Source organism: Canis lupus, chromosome 12 (assembly GCF_011100685.1).
Source record: "Canis lupus familiaris isolate Mischka breed German Shepherd chromosome 12, alternate assembly UU_Cfam_GSD_1.0, whole genome shotgun sequence".
Taxonomy (NCBI): Eukaryota; Metazoa; Chordata; class Mammalia; order Carnivora; family Canidae; genus Canis; species Canis lupus.
In genome coordinates, this window is record NC_049233.1 from 56,040,098 (window position 1) to 56,064,325 (window position 24,228).

The 24,228-nt window shown below is 34.0% G+C and overlaps 1 protein-coding gene and 1 pseudogene across 1 annotated transcript in view; both read left to right on the forward strand.

Moving 5' to 3' along the window:
* Positions 1-24,228, forward strand: part of LOC119874292 — a 399,775-nt gene that overhangs the window by 65,973 nt on the left and 309,574 nt on the right. The window lies entirely within an intron of this gene.
* On the forward strand, positions 15,442-15,573 carry LOC119874367 (annotated as a pseudogene).

A 24,228-nucleotide genomic window follows, 5' to 3' on the forward strand; every position in this document is an offset into this window, starting at 1 on the left:
CTTTACCCTGCAGAGCTGATCTGAATCAAATGATCTTTTTGAAATCAATGGAAACTGTATTCTGGATGAAAGAGGGGATGTAGAGAAACAGTTATATTAATTCTGATTTAACCAAGGTTGTTCATTTATTTTGATTAAATTGGAAGTAAAAGGAAATAGGTGAAATGTTGCTTATTGAATGGGCACTAAAAAATGATACAATGAATGAAGGAAAACACAGGCAATGATAGGTAAAACTTGTGTGAATTAGCTAATTAAAATATCCTCTTTGTACAGTTGCATATAGATATTTAGACACTCTTATTCAGCAATTTGACACTTCCTGCCTTAAGTAGAAATTGAAATAAGCAGTTTTCTTACTTTCTGCTATATTCACAGCAATCAAATAATTGGGATAACTCCAAGGCTGGCAAAATATTATTAAAGTATAGAAATCTGTTGGGTAAGATTTTTCTCAGAGGTTTGAGAAAATATTGAATTACTTTAAGGTGGGTGCAAAGAAAAGTAAATGCGTTTTTTTTTTTTTTTTTGCTTATTTGTTTGTTTTACAAGACAGTGCTAAACAGGCCACATTTAAGGCTTCTTTAAAATACTGATGTAGGAGATGAGCATAAGCTAAGTAACATATTCATGAAACCTGGCATATACTCAGCATCTAACTGAAAGCAGGCACTGAGCAGACTCAGATTTAGTGTTGAGCTACACATACAAACATTTTGAAAAAAGCTACCTAATAACTTGTAAAAAGCAAAATTAGCATGATATACATTAATTTTTTTATTCCCCACCACCTCTCATCATGCATTAAAAAGGGTAGGAGGATGAAATTCATTTTGCAGAGTCATCCTCCTACGCTTTTTAATGCATGATGAGAGGTGGTGGGGAATAAAAAAATTAATGTATAGACAGCTAAAAGGACCAATTTTCATCCAGGAACCCTACCTGATTCCATATTTTATCTGTCGCTTTTCCTATGCTCACCAATGGCAATTTCAGCAATACATCTTTAGTAAATGACCAACAATATCTTTAGAAATTTTAGATATGATGAATATTTAATGTATGTAAATATCTTATCTTTACCATCATTAATGTCTTTATAATTTATACTGTCTCTGCTTCTGTGGTTTTTATTTTCTTGCCGTATCTGTGAAATGTTTTTAAAATAATTTTTCTCCTTGGAATGTTTTTGTCAAAAAGTATGTTAAGATATTTTAATATGTAAGTAAAAAGTGCTTGGCTGCTCTGATTGAATCCTCCTAGTCAGAACCAGAGGTTGGAAGTCAAGACCTCATCCCTTGGTCCTCATGCTGGCTCCTGGACTATTATGAAGGCTTTAAGATTACACAAAGCACTGTTTAACAATCAGTGGTCTAAGTTTGTATATACCCTCTAAAGTCGCTTCGAGCTTGCCAAATATAGGCACTTATTACCTCTGGAAAGGATTAAGTGCACTTAAGAAAATGATATTTTTTATATTTAAAATTAAGCTAAGAATAAATATCCAGATATTTGACTCACAGCTTCATCATAACTAAGTAAAAAAAAAAAGGAAGGCACTAGGTTAATTGGCTTTTTTTGTCTAATGTCTAAAATGATTGATGTATTACTTGAATATTTTTTTAGTAAGATTATTTATCAGTATAACATATCTTCAATGTGATTTGGTAAAATATGGAGCTCTCCTGGACATATGACATTTTCTTTTATTATCAAACAAGGTTGAGTATGTACAGCTGAATCTTGACTGAGAAACACAGAAAGCATTTGTGAGAGAATTAGGATAAATTTAAAAATGTTATTTTTGTATTCTTTGGGTAAATACCTAGGGGATGGGTTAAATAGAGGATGGGAAATAAGGAGTGGACTTATGATAAGCATAAGGTAATGTATGCGTCTGTTGAATTACTATATTATACAACTGAAACTAACATAACGCTGTATGTTAACTAACTGGAATTAAAATAAAAACTTAAAATATAATAATTTTAAAAATTAAAATGTTGCTTTCTCATGACCTAGCTTGACCTGTAGAAGTTATGAATCACATGTCCCTTCACTGATAGGCAAGATTGAGCTCTCTACAAAGTAAATGAAATACAGGTGCTCTGTATTGTGGCTTAAATGAAGATGCTGTGTCTTACCTACATAGTGTCCAGAAGAAAGGATTGGCTGCCATCCTAGATTAAGGAAATTTGACCTGCCTGAATGTGTGGTGGAAACCTGTGCACAGTGGTTTACCAAAGGAAGTCCTGCAATTGAAGACCATGCTTTCTCTTAAAAACAAAACAAAACTGGTTTTAGTATGTATAAATGCTTAGACAGTTACTCAGTTGAGACAGCAAAATATCTTCCAGAAATCAATATAGAGATGATTGTATCCTAGAAGACTTTAAATTATTGGTTGTCAATCTACAAGTTTGACCTCAACTAAATTTGGTAATTACTACATATGTGATGTTGAATATTACTGTCTTTATGTACCATTAAGTGCACTTTTGAAAATGATATTATTATATGATATAATTATATCATATAATTATAATAATATAATAATTATATTATTATATGTATCTTTCAGGATATGTTTGCATACAAAATGGCTGAGAGAATTGACTTTGGGGGGAAAACAATTTAATGGGTCCATATGAAAGTTGGAAAATATCTAGAATACTTTACTTTTTCTATAGTTGATACCTGGTTATCTCTTTCTTGGTTTATCTATTTTAAAAACTTATTTTTTTTTTTCTTTTTACATGGTCTTACTTGTTTGTTATTGGAAAGTTAGAACTTGGGACACCTGGGTGGCTCAGTGGTTGAGCGTCTGCCTTAGGCTCAGGGCATGGTCCTGGGGTCACAGGATCAAGTCCCACATCAGGCTCCCCGCAGGGAGCCTGTTTCTCCTTCTCCCTATGTCTCTGCCTCTCTCTGTGTGTCTCTCATGAATACATAAATAAAATCTTAAAAAAAAAAAAGGGAAGTTAAAACTTAAATAAGTAGAAAGAAAAAAAAAGGAAAAATTATCTCCAGTGTCACTATCCCATGAAAATTACCATTGACATTTTGGTTTTAATCTTTCTTTCCATTCTTTTTTTCCTATGCAAACTTGCTTACTAATAAAATAGATATTGGTATAAATATAATTATTTAACACTTTTTCAAAAAGCCTAACATTAGGCAAACATTCTTCCATGTCATTAGTATTTATCTGTAATGGTACTTTTAATGCTCTTTATTTGTTCTATTATATGGATACTCTATAATTCATTTAAATTTCTATTGAGCAATTAGTTATTTGCCCAAATTCTTATTATAAACAACATTCTGGTGAAAACTATTTTAACTAAATCATTGCAAACATTCAGGATACACTGTTATTTTTTATGATTATAAAACAATGATTTTATTTTTAGAATGATATTTATTTCTACTCTAGTTATAAAAGTAAATCATAGTGTTACAGAAAGTACAGAAAACAATGAGAAGGAAGTAAATTTAGCTATAATTTTAGCAGCTAGAGAAAAATACATTTTGGTACATGTTCCTTCTATGTATTTTTTCCTTCTTGTTTTTTTTTTTTTTTTTTTTTTTTTTTTAATATTTTATTTAGGGATCCCTGGGTGGCGCAGCGGTTTGACGCCTGCCTTTGGCCCAGGGCGCGGTCCGGGAGACCCGGAATCGAGTCCCACGTCGGGCTCCTGGTGCATGGAGCCTGCTTCTCCCTTTGCCTGTGTCTCTGCCTCTCTCTCTCTCTCTCTCTCTCTCTGACTATCATAAATAATAAATAATAAAAAAATTATTTATTTATTCATGAGAGAGAGAGAGAGAGGCAGAGACACAGGTAGAGGGAGAAGTAGGCTCCATGCAGGGAGCCTGATGCCGGACTCCATCCCGGGACTTCATCCCGGGACTCACTCCATCCCGGGACTCCATCCTGGGACTCCAGGACCACTCCCGGGGCGGAAGGGAGGCACTAAACTGCTAAACCATCCAGGGATCCCCTATTTTTTCCTTTTTAATTGTCAGGTAAGATATAACCCTTGAAAATCTGATATAGGGATCCCTGGGTGGCGCAGCGGTTTAGCGCCTGCCTTTGGCCCAGGGCGCGATCCTGGAGACCCAGGATCGAATCCCACATTGGGCTCCCAGTGCATGGAGCCTGCTTCTCCCTCTGCCTATGTCTCTGCCCCTTTCTCTCTCTGTGTGACTATCATAAATAAATACAAATTAAAAAAAAAAGAAAATCTGATATAGAGAAATATGTAAAAAGGATAAACTTTATTATCTGAATTCTCTGAAGGGACCATTGTTATAGATACAATGCTGTCTTTTTTTCTATATATTTTTACTAAGTAAAGCTCATGTTGGATACATCTGTTTTGTGGTTCATTACTTACTACAATAGTAAAAGAACTGCCCTCTGTTAAGAACTCTAGTATTTAATGCTGCTTAATAGTCTCTTTTGTGGACGTATTTGTGGAAGTGTCTGTCATTTGGCCATTAATCTGTTATTTGACACCTAATTCATATGATTATATATATAAATATTATGAACATGCTGCTTTATATACATTAATGCTTTCTTACTGCACATTAGTTTATTTCCAAATGTTGTTTCTCCCAAGTGAAATTAGGGGGTCAAATGTTATGGACTTTATTTCAGCTGTTTCTTAAGTGCCTGGTTAATACATGCTGGTAAACTCAGGCCAGCATTATAAATAAATACAGGTATTCAAAGAAAAAAGGAATTTAATTTTCAACATTAGTAAAATTATTTCAGTATAAATGAAAGAAAACCAAGAGCAAATACAAATACAGTGGTGTGTGTAGGTATTTTTTTCCTTTTCATTTTCTTTGCCTTACAATTCTCATCATTTTTTTTCAAATATCTTTTTGAATTAGCAAATTATGTGGGAAAATATACACTTAATTTTTTAAGTGATTGCTATATATTGAAAATAGTTATTCACCCGATATTTTTTAACAGTTATGTACCAGACATAGTTCTAGGGCTAGGCTTATTATGCTTTTTCTCTTCTTATTATATTTAATTCCATGGAAAATGGAATGATTGTAGAGATTTAAGTAGATTAATTCATTTAATGAATATTTATTGTACACTCTCTGCCACATGAGGGTTAAGTGCTAGTGGTATGGAGATGAATAAGACATGATTCCTGTCCTCAGGAGCTCAGGATCTGGTGGGAATCAGGGAGTCAACAAATGGTTGTAATGTAGAGTGGGAGATGCATAAGCAAAGTGTGCTTGTTGTCTAGGGGAGCAGAGAGCAAGAAGTGATTGCTCTTTACGGGAGGTGGTCAGGGTAGACCTCAAATAGGAAGAGATATTTGGGCTGGTTCCTGAGGGATGTAGGAGTTGGCTTGTGTGAGAGGATCGAAGGCAGGGGGATACTTGCTTTCTCCATCTTGAAATCAAGGAAAGAGGGACACCTGGGTGCCTCCGGGGTTAAGCCTCTGCCTTTGGCTCAGGGCGTGATCCTGGAGTCCCGGGTCGAACCTGGGATCGAGTCCCAGGATCAAGTTCCACATAGGGCTCCCTGTGTGGAGCCTGCTTCTCCCTCTGCCTGTGTCTGTGCCTCTCTATCTCTCTGTGTCTCTCATGGATGAATAAATAAAATCTTAAAAAAAAAAAAGAAATCAAGGGGAAGATCAAAGATACACAGTGAGTTAGGACATAGCATTAGTCTTAGTGAAGTCAACAAAGGATTAGGGGTCAGTTAGACATAGTAATTTTATGAAATTAAGCTTAATATAATATTTTTGTGTTAAACTTAATTAGTAGCTATTTGCATGTTTAAGAGCACAATAAATTAAAGCAAATCTTTTTTGCAGTAGTTATATTTTCTATGTTTATAAAATATATACACATTCATTGCAAACTTGTGACAATATAGAAAAAGCAGGAAAATAAATATCAAGTATAATCACTGCTAACATTTTGATGTACGTTTTAAAAATTATTCTAAATATTCTTTAAAAAATGAAATCAGGGCAGCCCCGGTGGCTCAGCGGTTTAGTGCCGCCTTCAGCCCAGGGCGTGATCCTAGAGACCTGGGATCGAGTCCCACGTCAGGCTCCCTGCATGGAGCCTGCTTCTCCCTCTGCCTGTGTCTCTGCTTCTCTCTCTCTCTCTCTCTCTCTGTCTCTAATAAATAAATAAAATCTTAAAAAAAAATGAAATCAGATAACGCATATGATTTTTTACCTGTTTCTTCTCACATGCTATATCATGAAAACTTTCTCAAAATAAGCATGTTAATATTACAAATACAAATATAATATTCTCTATATATATGCCATAATTTTTGAAGAACAAATTTACCTCTTCTAGTACATTTGAAGTTGTCACCCCTTTTTTTCTTTTCTTTCTTTCTTTTTTTTTTTAAGATTTTTTATTTATTCATTCATGAGAGACAGAGAGGCAGAGACACATGCAGAGGAAGAAGTAGGCTCCACGCAGGGAGCCCAACGCGGGACTCGATCCTGGGTCCCCAAGATCAGGCCCCAGGCCGAAGGCAGCGCCAAACCGCTGAGCCACCCGGGCTGCCCTACCCCTTTTTTTTCTATTAAAAATAATGTGGTGGTAAAGTTAGTAGTCATCTTTATTTTCTTCTTAAGAGGAATTTCTGAGTTCAAGTGTATGTACATTTCAAAAGCTGTCCAATAATTGGTCTCCTGAAAGTTTGTATCATTTAATTTATATTTCCACCAAGCAATGTTTGAGAGTATAACCAAATCTTACTCTGACTTAAATTGCTTTTCTTGTAAAAGTAACATTCTGCTCAAAACAAAACCATCAGTGCCAATATACTTCAGTTAGGCTTGTGATTAAATTGTAAATAAATTAAGAAAAGGTCAATATCTCTGTGCTTTTGAATTCCCCCCCAAGAATATTATGTGAAAGTTTAACAGATAAAATAGAATGTGAATACATTTAAAGTATACTTGTATGTGGAACATTTTCTCTAAAGAATTAATAGAAATTTGTATTTAAGTCTGACATTTTATTGGGATGTCTTGATACTAAGAAGCTTCATGTTTTCACATATGTTTCATGATTGAATAATAAGATCATCCTTAGATTTTTATGCCCTAATGTTCTTTGTCCTCAAAGAAATTCATAAAATAAGTTTTGCTAGTTCAAATAACTTTCCCCTCCACTAGAGCAAACTGCTACTTTTTATTTCAGTGTCCTAAATTAACTTCTATTAAGCTCAAAGAACTAAGACAGCTTCAAGGGTACAGCCTATTACTGGAGTGTTTCAAACTATAAGTAAAACAAAGCAAAATAAATAAATAAATAAATAAATAAATAAATAAATAAATAAATACCTTGCAGGTTTATATGTGCTTTCATTATTATTGTTATTCAGTATCCAAAGTTGAAATGACAACTCTGTCAACTCCCCAAGACTTAATAGGAGCTCAAAGTTCTATATTGACATATAGATCAATTCTTTATAATTATAATGCATCAATAGCTTAGCCGCCCAGAATTCTTGGTGAATGAGCCATTTTAATAGCCATTTTCTGAGAAATGTAATTTTTTTCTCCCTCAGAATTAAAGATATTTCAGAATTACTTTTTACACATCCTTGCCTTATTTAGACAAGCTTTAGGTAATTGTTATATACTGTACTGTTTTATTGTCCTCAGGGCCTACTGAATTTTATTTTTGCTCATGCTAATTAATCCCATATTGCTTTGCTGACAACTCTTGAGCCTGCTTTGTGTTTTTTCGTTTTCTCCTGTTATTTGTCATATTTTTCTTCCAGTGAAAACTACTTCCTCTTATTTCTAATTTGCTGATGCTAATCCAGCATAATAAACACACTTGTTAAGATTATACAAAGCAAAAGTAGAAGAGACCTGAAAAAGGAAATGATAGCTTCTTCCAGAGTAAAAAGCAAGAATTTGTACCTATTAATATATTGACTAGTTAAGGAGTCTGTTTTTCTATTTTCTGACTCTGGCTCAATTTTGAATAAGTAAACTACTACTTCTTCTTCTTCTTCTTCTTTTTCTTCTTCTTCTTCTTCTTCTTTTTTTTTTTTTAACTCCAAGTGCCTCTCTTTGACTAAATCTAAATGTCAGGCAAAAGTGAGTTCTATAGAAGGCTTACATGCCTTTTCCCCCACACCATCATCATATCAAGGTGCAACGTCACCTTCAATTGCACAATTATACATTTCCCTTATTTCTGGGCTCCATTTGATCTTTATGAGTTTCTGACCATCAGTTCTTATTTCACCCCATTTCTCTCAATTCTCCTTTGGTTTTTCTTTCCTTTTTTTTTTTTTAAATATTTTATTTATTTATTCATTAGAGACACACCGAGAGAGAGGCAGAGACATCGGCAGAGGGAGAAGCAGGCTCCATGCAGGGAGCCTGATGTGGAACTCGATCCCGGGACTCGAGGATCACGCCTAAAGTTGAAGGCAGATGCTTAACCGCTGAGCCACCCAGGAGTCGCTTGGATTTTCTTTTTGGAAAAATTACAATACATTCTAGAACCTTAGCTCCTTTTTGGCAATATCTTCATTAAGGAAGAATTTCTGATTCAGCGGAAATAGGCATAACATGTATTTAGGGAGTGTCTGGCCAGAGTTACTGGATTAGATTGAAGTTAAAGTTCTCATTTGAATTTGACTTTATTCTTGAGTTCAAAATGCATTGCAATCTTCTCTTGTTCAAAAGCAAGTTAGAAGTGGCTGGGCAATGCACTTGGAGATGATGAAAAAAATCCTGGGGGAATCGCTGATCATGGTCATAAAGTTAAAAAATTATAAAGCATGTTTAATAATGTGTTATGATAAAAAATAAGTTAAAAAAGCCTTTAATCTCCTAACCAATATTTGATATTGATTGTTTTTGTTGTTATTTAATTTAGGGAATATAATTATAAAATAAATCAAAAGAAATAATAGCTTTAGGGAGCATTAGGAATGACATTTAGCTATTATGCATGACATTGAAGCATCTGAACCCTGAAGCACCCCTTTATTTAATTTAAAAGACAATGTGGCTACAGGTGAGTAGGTTATTTTCTGATATGTAAGAAGTTGTTTGTTATTAGGAAACTCCAGCCTAATTTGTTTCCCATTTTTAGCAAGAACAGAATAAATCACACATAATAGTCCATTATTCTTCTAGAATTTTTTTTTGGAATAGGTCTATAAGAGGCAGGAAACTCTAAGAGCCTTATGATTCTATTTTTAAAAGAATGAAAAGATATGAGCATTTTCTCATTTAAGTGATACGTATAGAGGAGGATCTTACTCAACTCTAGATTAAAGATGTTGGTCATTTTCTTTCCCATCAGCAGTGCTGCTGATAGGGAGCACTGACCTTGGGCTTTCTTCTTCCCATTATCTACAAATACATCACTTTTCCATTTCTGAAAGAAATGCTTAACATATTTTATGAAAGTACGACAAAGGTTTTGTGATTACTGTTTTTTTTAAAAATATTGTATGCATATTCATGTGATTCTTGTATTTCAGTTTTATTACAATTTATAAAAACTACAACATGAATGCTTATTGATTTGAATGTATAATATACTATGATAAGATGTAAATCCTTTTAATGTGAGGAAGACTGATGGTCATGTTTTTATCATTCTTCTTAGCATACTCTTCCATAAATATCTTTGACAAAGTATATGGCAATTTATTTTTATGCAGGAATGAGTTATGCATTGTACAAGTATTCATTTTGTAAATGTGGTTAAACTGGGATGATTATTTAGCAGTATTTTATGCACTAATAGGTTGACTAATCATCAGACCACTTAGACAAAAATGGCCACCTATCAAATTATTTGTCTGCAGAGTGTTTTCAAATATATCAAAAAATTGTGGAATTAATTATTACAATACAAAAATGAATTCAAAATCCTCAAATTAAAGCCTATTCAAAAGATATACCAGTATCAGTAAATCATGTAAAGCATCCGTACAATGCATATATAACTATGAAAAGACATACTGAATAGGTTTGTGGCAGCAAAGCTTAAGGATGAAGAGCACAAACTCTAGAGCCAGACTGTGAGCCCTTCTGCTAGTTACTTTTCTGGTGTGTGCCTTAGTTTCCTCATCTGTAAAATCGAGATTCATAGTATTACCATATGGAGTTATTGAGAGGATTGAATGAGATGGTCCATGTAAAAGGCTTAGAACAGGGCCTTTCCAGGTAAATTCCATAAAAGCCCTGACTGTCATGATTATGTAGATGAGAATTATTGCAACAATACCTATAGAATGCCTGAACATTGCTGGCTGGGGACTGGACAGGCACCTAACTTACATAAAATTTCAAATCCTCACAACAGTACTTCAAGACAAATATTACACATATTTTATAGATGAAATTGGAATCTAATATTAACTAATTTAACAAGGTTACATTGTCAGCATTTAACAGAGTCAAGATTTAAGTTATGGTCTGGGTCTAAACCCTGATGATGTCTTTCTGCTAAGCCATGTGGTAATTATAATCTTTTTTACATCATAAAATTATTTGAGAATTTGAAAATACTTTTCAAATGCACAGCATATACTAAATATTAAAATATGTAGATTATCTACACACTGAAAAAATTCAGAGAAATCACTAATCTTATGAATATTCATTTTTTTCTACTATATTTTTTACAAATAGCTATTATATCATAAAGAAAATGATCATTGGTACTTAATAAACTTGAAAATATTCATTAAAAAAAAACCCCAAACATGAATTCACTGTTAATGTTTACTATTTAATCAGACCAGAAGTCAATTCTCCCAGCCTTTTTCTTTTCTGGTTACTACTTTTCACTAAAGTATGTCTGTAACCTTTTATTTAGTATTAATCATCATGCTATATACAAAGCGTAACATTGGCAGTTTAATCAACTTCCCATGAAAATCAGTTTGACATACTGATACTTCATCAGAAATTATCTTTTTCTTTTTTTTAAATTATCCTTTTCTAAAATGAATAACTTTATAATAAAAATAATACATCCTAAAAAAATAATAAAAAAAATACATCCTAAGACTTTTGGAGAGAAGTCAAATGCTACAGAAAGGTATGAAGAATAAATAAAAAATACTCTAATCTTACCATATAGAAGCAACTGCCATTAACATTCTGATTCAGATTTTCCTAGACTTTCTGTTCTTAGATTAGATATTTTTTCAATACCAGCACATATAAATAAGTAGACCATATTGTTTTTATGTGTTGAATAGTATTTTTCTAGTTTTCATTATTGATTAAAAAATGCTCTGGTGAACATCGTACAGATGTGTTTTATGTTTAATATTGATCTTGATTTGAATTTAGCAACCTCTGTCCTTCGTGTATGTAACTGATTTCATTTCTATTTTCTGGGCAAAAGTCTCCATTATTATGACAGATCACCATGAAAGAAGTCCTCTTAATTCAATTTTGGGTCTCTTTTTCCCCATGCATTCTCTTTCTTATGAAACAATTGAAGCTGTGCCTATTGTCTCATCTTTTATGGTCTAGTCTTTTCCACTAGTACAATTCTTGTGGGGAACTCTCCAAGGTGAAATCAGGTTTTTAATAGGGATGGATACCCTCTTTAGGGTCTGAAGCAGCATGTACCAGGACTAAAGGAATGAAAAGCTGAGGGAATGGGATTTTCTTCAATTAATAGATAAGTAATTTAGAGAGGGACGGGTTTCTAAATATGCTCATACCTCTCAATTTTGTAATAACAAAATGCAAGAAAAGGAAGGCTGATTTGCTCAACATCACCCACATGCGTTGTGACAGAGAGAGTGTCAAGAAGGACCTTCTGGTTTCTGATTTTTCTACCACTACTTATTGTATCCTCAGCACAATGTCTGATTTTTTATCTTATTCCTCCACCATCCTTTATCAGTTACATGATAGGAATGAAAGCAGAACAGAAATAAAGAGTTCAGGGTAGGGTAAAGTCATGAATTTAATTGTGTTAATGGAAACAATAAGAGCAATTGTTTTTAATTATGAATTTGAACTTAAATTTTTGAAATGATAATGCTAGCCTCAGACAGTCATTTTTTTTAAGATTTTATTTATTTGGGAGAGAGCGAGCACAAGCGGGGTGGGGGTGCAGAAGGAGAGGGAGAAGCAGACTCCCTGCTGAGCAGGGAGACCATGCAGGACTCAATCCCAAGACCCTGGAATCATGACCTGAGCTGAAGATAGATGCTTGTTTGACCGAGCCACCCAGGTGCCCTTTGGCAGTCAATTTCTTTGAATAAAAGCTTAGTATCAAAGGAATGAAAATTATATGTAGCTTCTGATACCAAACATTTGGGTTTAATAAAGAGAAATTATTTTATTATTATTGCATAAAATGTCAGTAATGCAGCAGAATAGAATGATGGGTACATCATTAATTTGAGTAGGTAGTATTTATCTCATGATATGGACAAGTCATTATGTATGTACACAAAATGATGTTCAGATTTGTATTACAAAGTAGGCAAAATGAATTCATATCCTTACAAAATAAAATTATATCATTACAAGATATCAAGAAGCTATATCATCAAGACCAAGAGTATTAACTAATATTTGTGGATATGCATGGTTTAATATATTGGATTTGTGAAAAGAAATGCATAGGTAAACAATGTAATGAGTAATGAGCTTCAACTCTTACATAGGATATTAGAGTAGTTCAATTACTTGAATGTTTAATGTATCAGTAATAAATATCAATCATCTTAATTTATTTCAAAGTGAAGATACCAATTCAGAAAATGGAATTTTAACAGTGATTATGCCCCTCTTTTTTGAAGACATAGTTCTACATTGAGCACTTTAGATTCCCTATGCAATGTTTTTGAACATTAAAAAATTGAAACTGTTATGACAATATTCAAGATAAAGGCCTTTAAAGTTTAGTTCCTATGTAAGCAATTACATGATATTAACAGAAAAACATGGGCTCTTTCTTTAACCTTTGAATCTTTTTGCAAGCATTTATGAATATGATTTAGCAATATCATTGTGTTATTATTTCCCATAGAACAAAATTCTATCTAAGGTTTTTCTTTATTGAATGTTATATTACAGGCTTTAGATACTGAATTATCTCATTATAAGGGGTTTTACTTAAGGCAATATGACATTACAGACTCCAAGAATAGTTCTATAGCAGGGTTATAATAATAGATACTCACATGCATATAAATATTCATGAATTATACACAAGTATAGCATGACTATTTTGTGGATTGTTTAGGGTACTCTGTTAAGGCATCAAAAGTTATCAGTTAAATTTTGACCGTGGGCTGTTCTCATTCTAGACTACTGGATGGAAATTAATAGGCACATATTTATTTCTCCTGGTAAATTTTAAACTTCCCAGAGACTGTGTTGAGAATAGGTGCATGACTATTACAGGAAAATTAATTTATATGTACCGTAGTAACGGTTTTCCAAAGGTATCACCTTTGAACATTTAAAAAAAAAGATTTTATTTATTTATTCATGAGAGACAGAGAGAGAGAGAGAGGCAGAGACATAGGCAGAAGGAAAAGCAGGCTCCATGCAGGGAACCTGTTACAGAACTCGATCCCAGGACTCTGGGATCAAGCCCTGAGCTGAAGGCAGATGTTTAACTGCTGAGCCACCCAGGCGTCCCACCTTTGAACATTTATACTGAAGAAAGCTGACCCACATATGTTTTTGTTCCAAACTTGTGATTATGCTGCTGCTGACAAATTTGTATGTGTTTAAAGCCAGTGAGTGACTAAACATCCATTTCAGGTTGAACATTCATTTCTTTAATCATCTTTAACACATTTATCTGTGTACAAATTTAAATTTATATATAGCCAAATTGGTCATTTTCTTTATAATTTACTCTATTGCCTTTAAGCAAAAAAGGTATTTTCCTTAGTTTACACAAATATTCATATGTTTTATCTTCTAAAATTTTAATAGTTTGACTTTTTTACATTTAACTCTCTAGTTATCTGGAATATATTTTGTATTGGGTAATGATACATCCCAAGTGATGTTATAAAGGTTAAATGTATGTGTACAGAATCTAGAACTAAGCACTGTGTCAAACTTGGATCTAGTGCTCAATACATCTTTTGAATTTCCCCTTCTTTCCTGTGACTAAACAGGGCACATACCGGATCAGTATTCCAGAAGACAGCTTCTAACCTATAAAGTGCCTAGTTCCTGATGCCAAAGCAGTCACCAAAAAATAGAGGAGAAGGAAATGAAAGCAAATGACTATAATGGAATATAATCTGATAGGGCAAGAAGACCAAGAAACTTTCAATGGAGGCAATCCTCATGATGCTTCCTAAGAAATGAGTTGAAGTTTATGATGTGAATGACAGGGAAATTATTTCCTAGAATGAGGCTAAGTATTTGAGGTGGTATGTTCAGGAACTTCTAAGAAGCACAGCAGGTGCCTGCACAGCTGACAATAGGTGGAGGATGAAAGGAAAGCCTAGGCCAGATAAAGAAAGGACTGGCTAGCCGCGCTGTGGATTTTGGCCTCTAACTAGAACTACTTGTGCATATGAGTGTGCTAGTAGCATGATTCATTCAGAGGTTTTGATTTTTACATATTTTTAGGGCACGTATAAAATTTCTGTCATGAAGTTTTATATATGAATAATTAATAGTTCACACCATTACAGATTAGTCCTAAATCAATTGAATATTTCATTTCTGGTCATGTGGGTTGGAAAACTGTCTAAGTGTCCCCACTGATATTTTCATTCAAGTAATAGTTTCCTTAAATAATTGGAGAGACATTTGTAGTATAATCATGGAGTAGCAAAGTGGCTTTGGAACACGGGACTGTGCCATATAAGTAACCTTTGCTCTGACACAGAAAAACTAGAATGAACTATACCAAGATCTTTCTGCTTTTTAACAGGCTTTATAGATGTATTTGGTACCATTAGCATTTATTAAGCAAGCTTGGTTAACAATGAAGTTTGTTAACATCCTAAAATTAATCTAAAGTATTATGTGGACCTATCAGAGCATTTGGTACTTCTAGTTTGTTCCCATTCATATATGGAATGAGGCAGTCTTCATCTATAATATGTATCTACTATACATAAAGAGTATATATACATAATCTCTAAGGATTGTCTATTACATATTTGCTTCAAGATAACATGCTTTTTACTGTTCTAGTGGATTTTTTAAAAAAAATGCCTCTCTCTCTCTGTGTCTCTATTTATTCATGAGAGACAGAGAGAGAGACAGAGAGAGAGAGAGAGGCAGAGACACAGGCAGAAGGAGAAGCAGGCTCCATGCAAGGAGCCCAATGTGGGACTGGATCCTGAGACTCTAGGTTCACCCCCTGGGCAGGGGCTAAGCCGCTGAGCCACCCAGGCGTCCCAGTTCTAGTGGAATCTTATTTGAGAATGAAGCATTTAGCTTTGTGCAGTGGCAGTATCATAGCCGATGAGGTTTATCCGAGGTGTGATTATTGCTAATTAAGAATGAAGCATTTATGTGGATTAGTTTCCTTGGTCTCTGAGGATATTCCTAGAAATATAATTCTGTCATTCAGGGAGGCAAGGCTGATGCACTGAGTTAAGCTGAAGGAAGTGTGTCACTGGAGTGGAATAGGTAGGGCCCCAGATGTTTGTGAATGGTGGTTTTCAATCACCAATGGTGATGAAGTTTTTTTTTTTTTTTTAAGATTTTATTTATTTAGGGGATCCCTAAGATCACGCCCTGAGCCAAAGGCAGACGCTCAACTGCTGAGCCACTCAGGCCTCCCGGTGATGAAATTTTCAATTGAGTTTTCCTGATTTGTGATTAAGGTATTGGAGTATGATCTTTTTGGGGACTCTTAAATCATTAATAACTGAGATGAAAGGTATATTAAAGCTGTGATAATTGGTGTTGTGTGTTGATATTATCTACTTTGTAACTCAATGCTGATGTGGCCTTGGAATATTTGAGTTACACACTAACTTGACCAATATCTTGACAAATGATAATTGTAGTTTCAAACTGATGACTACGCCAGACATAAACCAAATTGTATCAAGGTCTACTTATCTAAAGAAGTACTCCCCAACCATCTTCACATTATAGAATAGAATACATAGAAGATGATGGATTTGTTTAGTATGCCAGGGTAAAATGGAGGTGTTTTGGAAAGGTATCTACTTACAGTCTTGTTTAAAAAAAAAAAAAAGTTTTCTTTATGTTATATAATTTGAAAAGAGAAATACAAGATATTAGAATAGACAAAAGTTAAATGTATGTAAAACTTTCAAATAAAGCTTTTCAAAAGATTCCCCAGGATGCTAACACAGATGTCCAAGTAATAGACCACTTCTCTGGGGATGCTTGTGATGCTATAGAGGAACAGTAAATGTAGCATGTTGTCATATTGTATGCTCCTCATCTGTGGGACCACAGCGTGAGCCTGATCATAATGTCTGACCCTTTACTGAGGAGTTCTGGAAAATGCTTATTGAGATCAAAGCCATCTAATGAGGGAACTCTAGCCCCTGGGTCTAAATGAATCAGCATATTAAATACACCTCTAAAGCACTGGATGCACACCGATGTGCCAGTTCTTCAGTTGGAGAACTCTAGTATAAGTCATATAGAGCGGAGTAACACAGAAGGAATATCAGTAATAATCTCCAGTGATAGGTTGAGGTGTTTCTGGGTTTTCCCAACATTTTTCACACAATTGCAGATGATAGGTCTGGGTTAATAAGGGTAAGTTCTGAAGTTCTGGAAGCTTAAATGCTCCCCTAATGGCCCAACCTTAATTATAAGGGTTAAAATATTCCAAGATACAACTTTGCTGGAATATGTGCTAGATATCTTCACACCTACACCAAGGCACATCATTAATCTCAGAACCATGGAGTACATAATATACAATGCACAGTGTATTCGGCTTTGAATAAACTCCTTGCCCGTCACTGTCAGCTCCCAATAAGACTCAGGTTGGGCCAAAAATATTTTGTTCTGTGGAATTTGAGTAAGTGGCAGTTACCAAGGTTTCTGGAATTTCTTCTCATATGTTCTAAGACTGGCTAAAAGGCCATTTGTGCAAGATATAATCTGTAGAATTTCTGGAAAATTTCAAAAATATAACTGGCTAACATAAAAATTAATTATAGGCAATATTTGACAGAGTTTCCTAGACTCTCAAATTGAGAATATTTTCCCTGTTTTTTGGACACAGTAAGAAGTGGAAATGTTCAACCATGAAGATTGAGTTATCTTTTTTCTTAGCATTTAGACATACAGATTTAATTTAGTTTGATTATTAAAATGAAGATAATAACAAGAAAAAATTAGAAGCAGGAGATTATGTTAAATATGAATTAATCTTTCCATGGAAATGGCTACTTACAGGACACTGGAGAACCTTATTCCCTGGAGAGACTTAAAAACTGGTTTGTCAGGTGTCATATAAGTGTTAGTGTCCTGAATCTGAATGCAGCCAGGAGATGCTTCTGGCAACTGCAAAGTTTTAACATCACTGTCTATAAAGTTAGCTTATGCCCTGGAGCCCAGGCACATTGTGCTTCCTCCTCTGAACTTTCTGGGTTAATTAAAAACTATCATTATCACTGTTTCAGCAGCTGACATGCTATAAAAAAGAGCTTTAGCAATGGATTAACTGAAAGGCAGAGAGATATTTCAGAAATCTTAAGTCGAGAGGGAATGTGTTTTTTGGACTATTAAGACCATACTAGAATCAGTTCATATGGAACAAGCCTAACCAGGCTCACAGATGCCTTCCAGACTCTGTGTTTCAAAAACTTGAGGCCTGTCTCTCTGTGATTGGGTTCCTGATTCTTATTCACATCTTAGAGTCAGGACTCATAAGGGGACCACTAAAGGGCACTTGAGATTTTGTGGCTATAGCATGGAAACTTGTAGAGTCCCCAAAGTTGAAGGATCAAGTGTAGGACATCTCAATGTCATTTTCCCTACTACAATGCTAGACAGGTCCTAAATCCTGAGAATATACTGGGTCTTTACTCCTCACAGAAAGTGGTTTTTATTTTTTGAGACTCCTTTTTTGTTCCCAGGATCGTAGAGACAATTCTCATTGCTCAATGAAAGGAAATTCTAATTCTGATCTTCCCCATTCAAACTCAAGCTGAAATGATTTCCATTTTTGTTGGTGTGAGGTAACTATAGTAATTATGCCCTTTGTCATATAATTAAGCTGCTGTAAAGTCATCTTGTTACACTTCAAAATTTTGCTTTAAATGTCTCTTGACACTTTTAGGAACTTAAAACAGAGAGTATTCTATTATAAACATGTCTTTGAAAAAATCTTAAGCACCATAGGAATCTCCTTTTAGAGAGAGTAAATTCAATGTGAAGGGCTTTTCGTGGTTCTAGTTCCAGATCAAATTTTTTTTTTTCTTTGTGAACTCTTTCTTAACTTTCCAGATAAAGAAAATGTCTCCTCCACTGAGCTTCAAATCTATTCTTTTGTATATATTTGTCATAATATTTACTAAACTACAGTTATTTGTTCATATGCTTTGTTCTCTTATTAGACTATGAACTACTAATGGACAGTATCTTTTTTTCTTTATATTCCCAGAGTCTAGCACCCAGAGAGGAATAAGGGTTGAATGGATGCAAGAATGAATGAATAACCATTCTGTAATGAACCCTAATGAAAGGGTTCTAATTCCTTAGGTATCAAGAGAACTTCAGATTTATTAGGGTATGGAGCCTAAGAACATTGCTCTATTAATATATCAATATATGTGATACAGCAAGTCTTTGATTTTATTTATGTAAATCTATATGCAAAGGAAGATATTTGATCCTGAAGTCTTTTGTAAAACTTCTATTTGAGAGGCTACCAATCATATATATATATATATAATGTTTTTAAAATTTTGAATATCTTGACATATAATGTTATATTGGTTTCAGGTATACAACATAGTGATTTAAGAACTCTATATGTTATATTATGCTCACTACAAGTGTAGTTAGTTACCATCTGACACTGTACAACACTATTACAATATTATTGACTATATTCCCTATGCTGAACCTTTTGTTCCCATGACTTATTCGTTCCATAATTGGAAGCCTGTATCTGCCACTCCCCTTCACCCATTTCATCCATTGCCCCCTCCTCCTCTGACAATCATCAATTTGTTTTCTGTATTTATAGGTCTGATCCTGTTTTTTATTTGTTTATTCATTTGTTTTGTTTTTTAGATATCACATATAAGTGAAATCAGATGATATTTGTCTTTTTTGGACTTATTCATTTAGCATAATACCCTCTAGGTCCATCCATGTTGTTGCAAGTGGTGAGATCTCATTCTTCTTTATGGCTATGTAATATTACATTGTGTATATATGCCACATCTTCCTTATCCATTCATCTGTCTTGGGTTGCTTACATACCTTGCTATTGTAAATAATGCTGCACTAAACAGAGGAGTGTATATATCTTTTCAAGTTATTGTTTGTGTTTTCTTTTGGTAGAAATCCAGTAGTAGAATTATTGGATCATATAATATGTCTGAAACTTTTTGAGGAACTTCCATACAGTTTCTACATTGACTGCACCAGTTTACATTCCCACCAAAAGTGTACAGGGGTTCTTTTTTTTCCATATCCTTGCCAACACTTGTTGTTTCGTGTGCTTTCTATTTTATCCATTCTAACAGGTCTGATGTGATATCTCAGGGAGGTTTCAGTTTCCATTTCCCTGATGATGGGCTATATTGAACATCTTTTCATGTGCCTATATGTCCTCTTTTTAAAAATATCTATTCAGTTCCTTTGCCCATTTTAAGAATCAGATTATGTTTGTGTGTGTGTGTGTGTTTCACGTTGAGTTGTATAAACTCTTTGTGCATTTTGGATATTAACCCCTTACCATATATATCACATGCAAAAATCTTCCTTTTTATAAGTTGCCTTTTTGTTTTGCTGATTTTCCCCTCTGTGTAAAAGGTTTTTATTTTGATGTAATCTCAGGACTTTATTTTTACTTTTGTTTTCCTTGCCTTAGTAGATATACCTAGAAAAATGTTGTCCTGGCTGATGTCATAGAAATCTTGCCTATGTTCTGTTCTCGGAGTTTTATGGTATCAGGTCTCACTTTTAAGTCTGAAATCCATTTAGAGTTTGTTTTTTGTGTATAGTATAATCTGGTCTAGTTTCATTCTTTTGCATGTTGCTTCCACTTTTCCCTTTATTGAAGAGACTGCCTTTTCCTCATTTTATATTCTTGCCTCCTTTGTCCTAGATTAATTGACTGTTTTAAATGTGGGTTTATTTCTGGGCTTTCTCTTTTGTTCTGCTGATCTATTTCTCTAATTCTGTGACAGTACCATACTGTTTTGACACCTACAGCTCTGTAGTATATCTTGAAATTTTGAATTGTGATACCTCCAGCTTTGTTCTTTTTCTTCAATATTGCTTTGACTATTCAGGTTCTTTTGTGGTTCTATACACATTTTAGTATTATTTGTTCTAGTTCCATTAGTATCTTGATAGGGATTATTTTGCATATGTAGATTGTCTTGGTGGTGTGTACATTTTAACGATATTTGTCCAATCTGTGAATGTGGAATGTCTTTCCACTTGTTTGTGTTGTCTTCAATTTCATTCATCAATATTTTATAGCTTTAAGAGTACAGGTCTTTCACCTCCTTGGCTAAGTTTATTTCTAGGTATTTTATTCTTTTTTGGTACAATTGTAAATGGAATTGGTTTCTTAATTTCTTTTTCTGCTATTTTGTTATTATTGCCTAGTAACACAACAGATTTCTGGCCATTACTTTTGTATCCTGAAACGTTAATGTATTCATCTACTACTTCCAGTAGTTCTTTGTGGAGTCTTTAGGGTTTTCTATGTATAGTAACATGTCATTTGCACTAGTGACAGTTTAGCTTATTTACCAGTATGAATGCTTGCCCCTCTCCTCTTTTTTTTTTTTTTTTTCCTTATCTGACTGTTGTGGCTAGGACTTCCAGTATTATGTTGAATAGAAGTGATGAGAGTGGGCTTACTTTTCTTGTTCCTGATCTTGGAGGAAAAGTTCTTAGTTTCTCACTATTGATTTATGATATTAGTTTTTTTTTTTCACGTATGGCCTTTATTATGTTGAGGTATGTTTCCTCTAAACCCACTTTGTTGAAAGTTTTTGTAATGGATGGATGTTGAATTTTTAGATGCTTGTTCTACATCTATTGAGATGATCATCTGATTTTTATCCTTTGTTTTATTCATGTGGTGTATTACATTGACTGATTTGTGAATATTGAACCATCCTTGCATTTCCAGAATAAATTCCACTTGATCATGGTAAATGATCCTTTTAATATAGAAATACTGCCATTCTTATAATAATTCATTTTGTTAGTCATATTAGATTTAGAACTTTGAATGATTCCCTTAAATACTGGACTATACTGTCATCCTTGTATTTAAATAGGAGATAAGGTAGGGCTTGGAACTTGAGATTTGATAGAATATAATTCTAATGTATCAAATGTATTTGAAGTTGATTATTAATCTTTGCTTTTATGTAATTTAGTAAAAATTGTTCCTTGGGAGGTACTGAAAAAAAGAACTTTGAGAAATTGATTTAAAAAAGTTATTTTGAACACTTTCTAAAAAAACTAAGCCATAGCTATAATACTTTTTAAGAATCTTAAGGAATTATTTAGAACCTAGGCCAACAAAAGAGAGAAGAGGATAATTTGGGTTTTTTTCCTCTCTCCTACTCTGGTATTCATGTGTAAGTAAGATCTCTGATAGATTTCTAGATGGTTCTTTGAGAGAATTGTTAAAGAGTAGGGGCATCAATCACCCATTGTAGTCATAATGTAGGCTGGAGCATTATATTTCAGAATATTATATTATTATATATCAAAAATATTGTTTCTAAAAGAGCTCATTTTCCCCTCTGGCATTGTCTGTTTAAAAATATGATTTTATTTTTCATTTGGTTAGGATAACAGCTAACCAAACTATGTATTTATATTGAAGATTATAGGATAAAAATAAAATCATCTCCAAATATATGCAAGGCAATGGTTAATCAAGAAAGGGAGAAATGTTGATCTTCAAAGTACTTTTAAGGAGAGATTAAAAATTAAGATGTCTAGGTTGTACTACAGAAAAACAAAAATGACCTAATATTGATGAATCTCTATTTCAAATTTGGACTCTTTCTGGAAAGTCATGTATTCTTTGACTTTTAAAAAATATTTAGTTGAAATTATTGTTGTGGAATCTAGAATCTATTTAGATGACTTATTCTTAGTCTCCACATAGTAATAAGGACTCCAGGCCTGTATCTCTAGATTTGGATTCACTTGAAACAATAACAACAGCAACAACAAACCCTGCATGCCTCTCTTTCAGTATACATAGCAAAATGCACAGAGAGTATCATTGGCTCCAATAAGGTCATGTGTTATATCTGAGTCAAACTGCTTCTGCAGAAGCAGTACCCTACTCCATTTACATCTGTTAAAGTGCTCTGCTTCCCAAGCATATTAGGAAATTCCTGTTAGGAAGCCCCAGTGGCCTCAGGCCAGCTGTCGCTGTAGCACCATTTGTTCCTACCCTGCTCCAGCACTGTGGCACTGTCCTCTGAGATTGCTGCAGCTGCCCTGTGTAGCCCTGGTGCTTCTCTCAAGCTTTATGAAACTCTCACTATTTTTCCTTGCATGACAGGTCTCTGTTCTGTCTGTCATGGGAGTTCTGCCAATTTTAATGTGATTATGGTATGATGATTAAAATGATCAAAAAAAAAAAAAAAAAGCAGGAAAAGCAGGAAAATGAGCTACTTGGACTGGCCAGAGCTCATCAGTTATTGCCTCATTTCTGGAACTGGTTGTGGATTCACTTCCATAGGAAGTATAAAGATTCAGAGTGAGGTTGTATGTGATTTCTGTGATTTCCCCATAAGTAGATAAAAATTATAGAATTTTCTGGGATGACCAGAGGGGCAATAGACATTGGTGCAAAATACAATGTATTTCTACTACAAAGAGATTGTAATAATTGTTGCAAAGGTAGTACATAAAATCACAAATAATTGTAGGCTATTAAATGTTCAATATCAGTTAAGTGTATAGAAAATATACTCTAGGCCAAAGAAGTTCTAATTGAGAAGGCTTTTGAATAGACAGGCTTTAAATGAGAAAGACACTTAATGGTTCTGGGTACCTACAATGTGGAGATATTGTGGTAAGTGCTTTTATTACTCTTATTTATTGTACCCTTGAAAATAGGTAGTACAGTAAGTATATTACTTCTCTTATAGTTGACATTCTGAAGGCCAGAGATATTAGGCAACTTAATAATAATGATGGTTGGTATTTATTAGTGGTCTGTATGTTAGAAACTGTGATAAGGGCTCTTTTTGGATATATTTATGTGGTCTCTATATTTATCATCATTATTACCATCATCAGCCCTTATTTTAAACATAAAGAAATGGAGAATTAGGGAGATCAAGTAATTTAGCCAGGGTGGCATACATGGTAAGTAAAAGCCCTGGGCTTTAAACCTAGAGAGACTGAGGTCATGAATCAGTGGGCTCAACAGTAGACTGTTCTTTTGAGTGGTTTATCCAAAGTTACATAGCCAGTAAGAGATGGAGCTGGAATTCCTATCCTTTATTCCTCCTACTGCCAAGCCTATGATTATTCTCTCTTTATCTTTGTTGTTAGTAAAATTTAGAAAGGAAAATAAGAGATGGAGTATTTAAGTTAAAGTGTTAGGGTTATAATGGTGAGAGTAAATGAATGTTTCTGAAGTAAATGATCCTCAAAGGAAGTCAGATAGCTGGAAAGGCAGTTATATATGTTGTTAAGTGGTTGGCTCTTACTGACTTCCATTTCACATTTTGATAAGCAGATTTCATCTTTTCCTTTTCATAAATTTGTCCCAGGCCCTCTACAATTCTAGATAATTCTTTCTCTAGTTTCTACCATTTCGGCAATGTTATGTTTCCTCTAATCCAACTTTCTGTTTTACAATCCTTTGACCTTGGATTATTTATACATTACTGGAGGATCATTAGCTAATCCAATAAACCCAACATATGACAGAGGATTAATGGAAGATCTGCTTGCTAAAATGTAGGCATTCTCTCCATGGTCTTTTTAATCATCCTCTATCTAAGGGAAATGATTCCAGTGGTTAGGATTTCAAACATGGTAGAAGAGA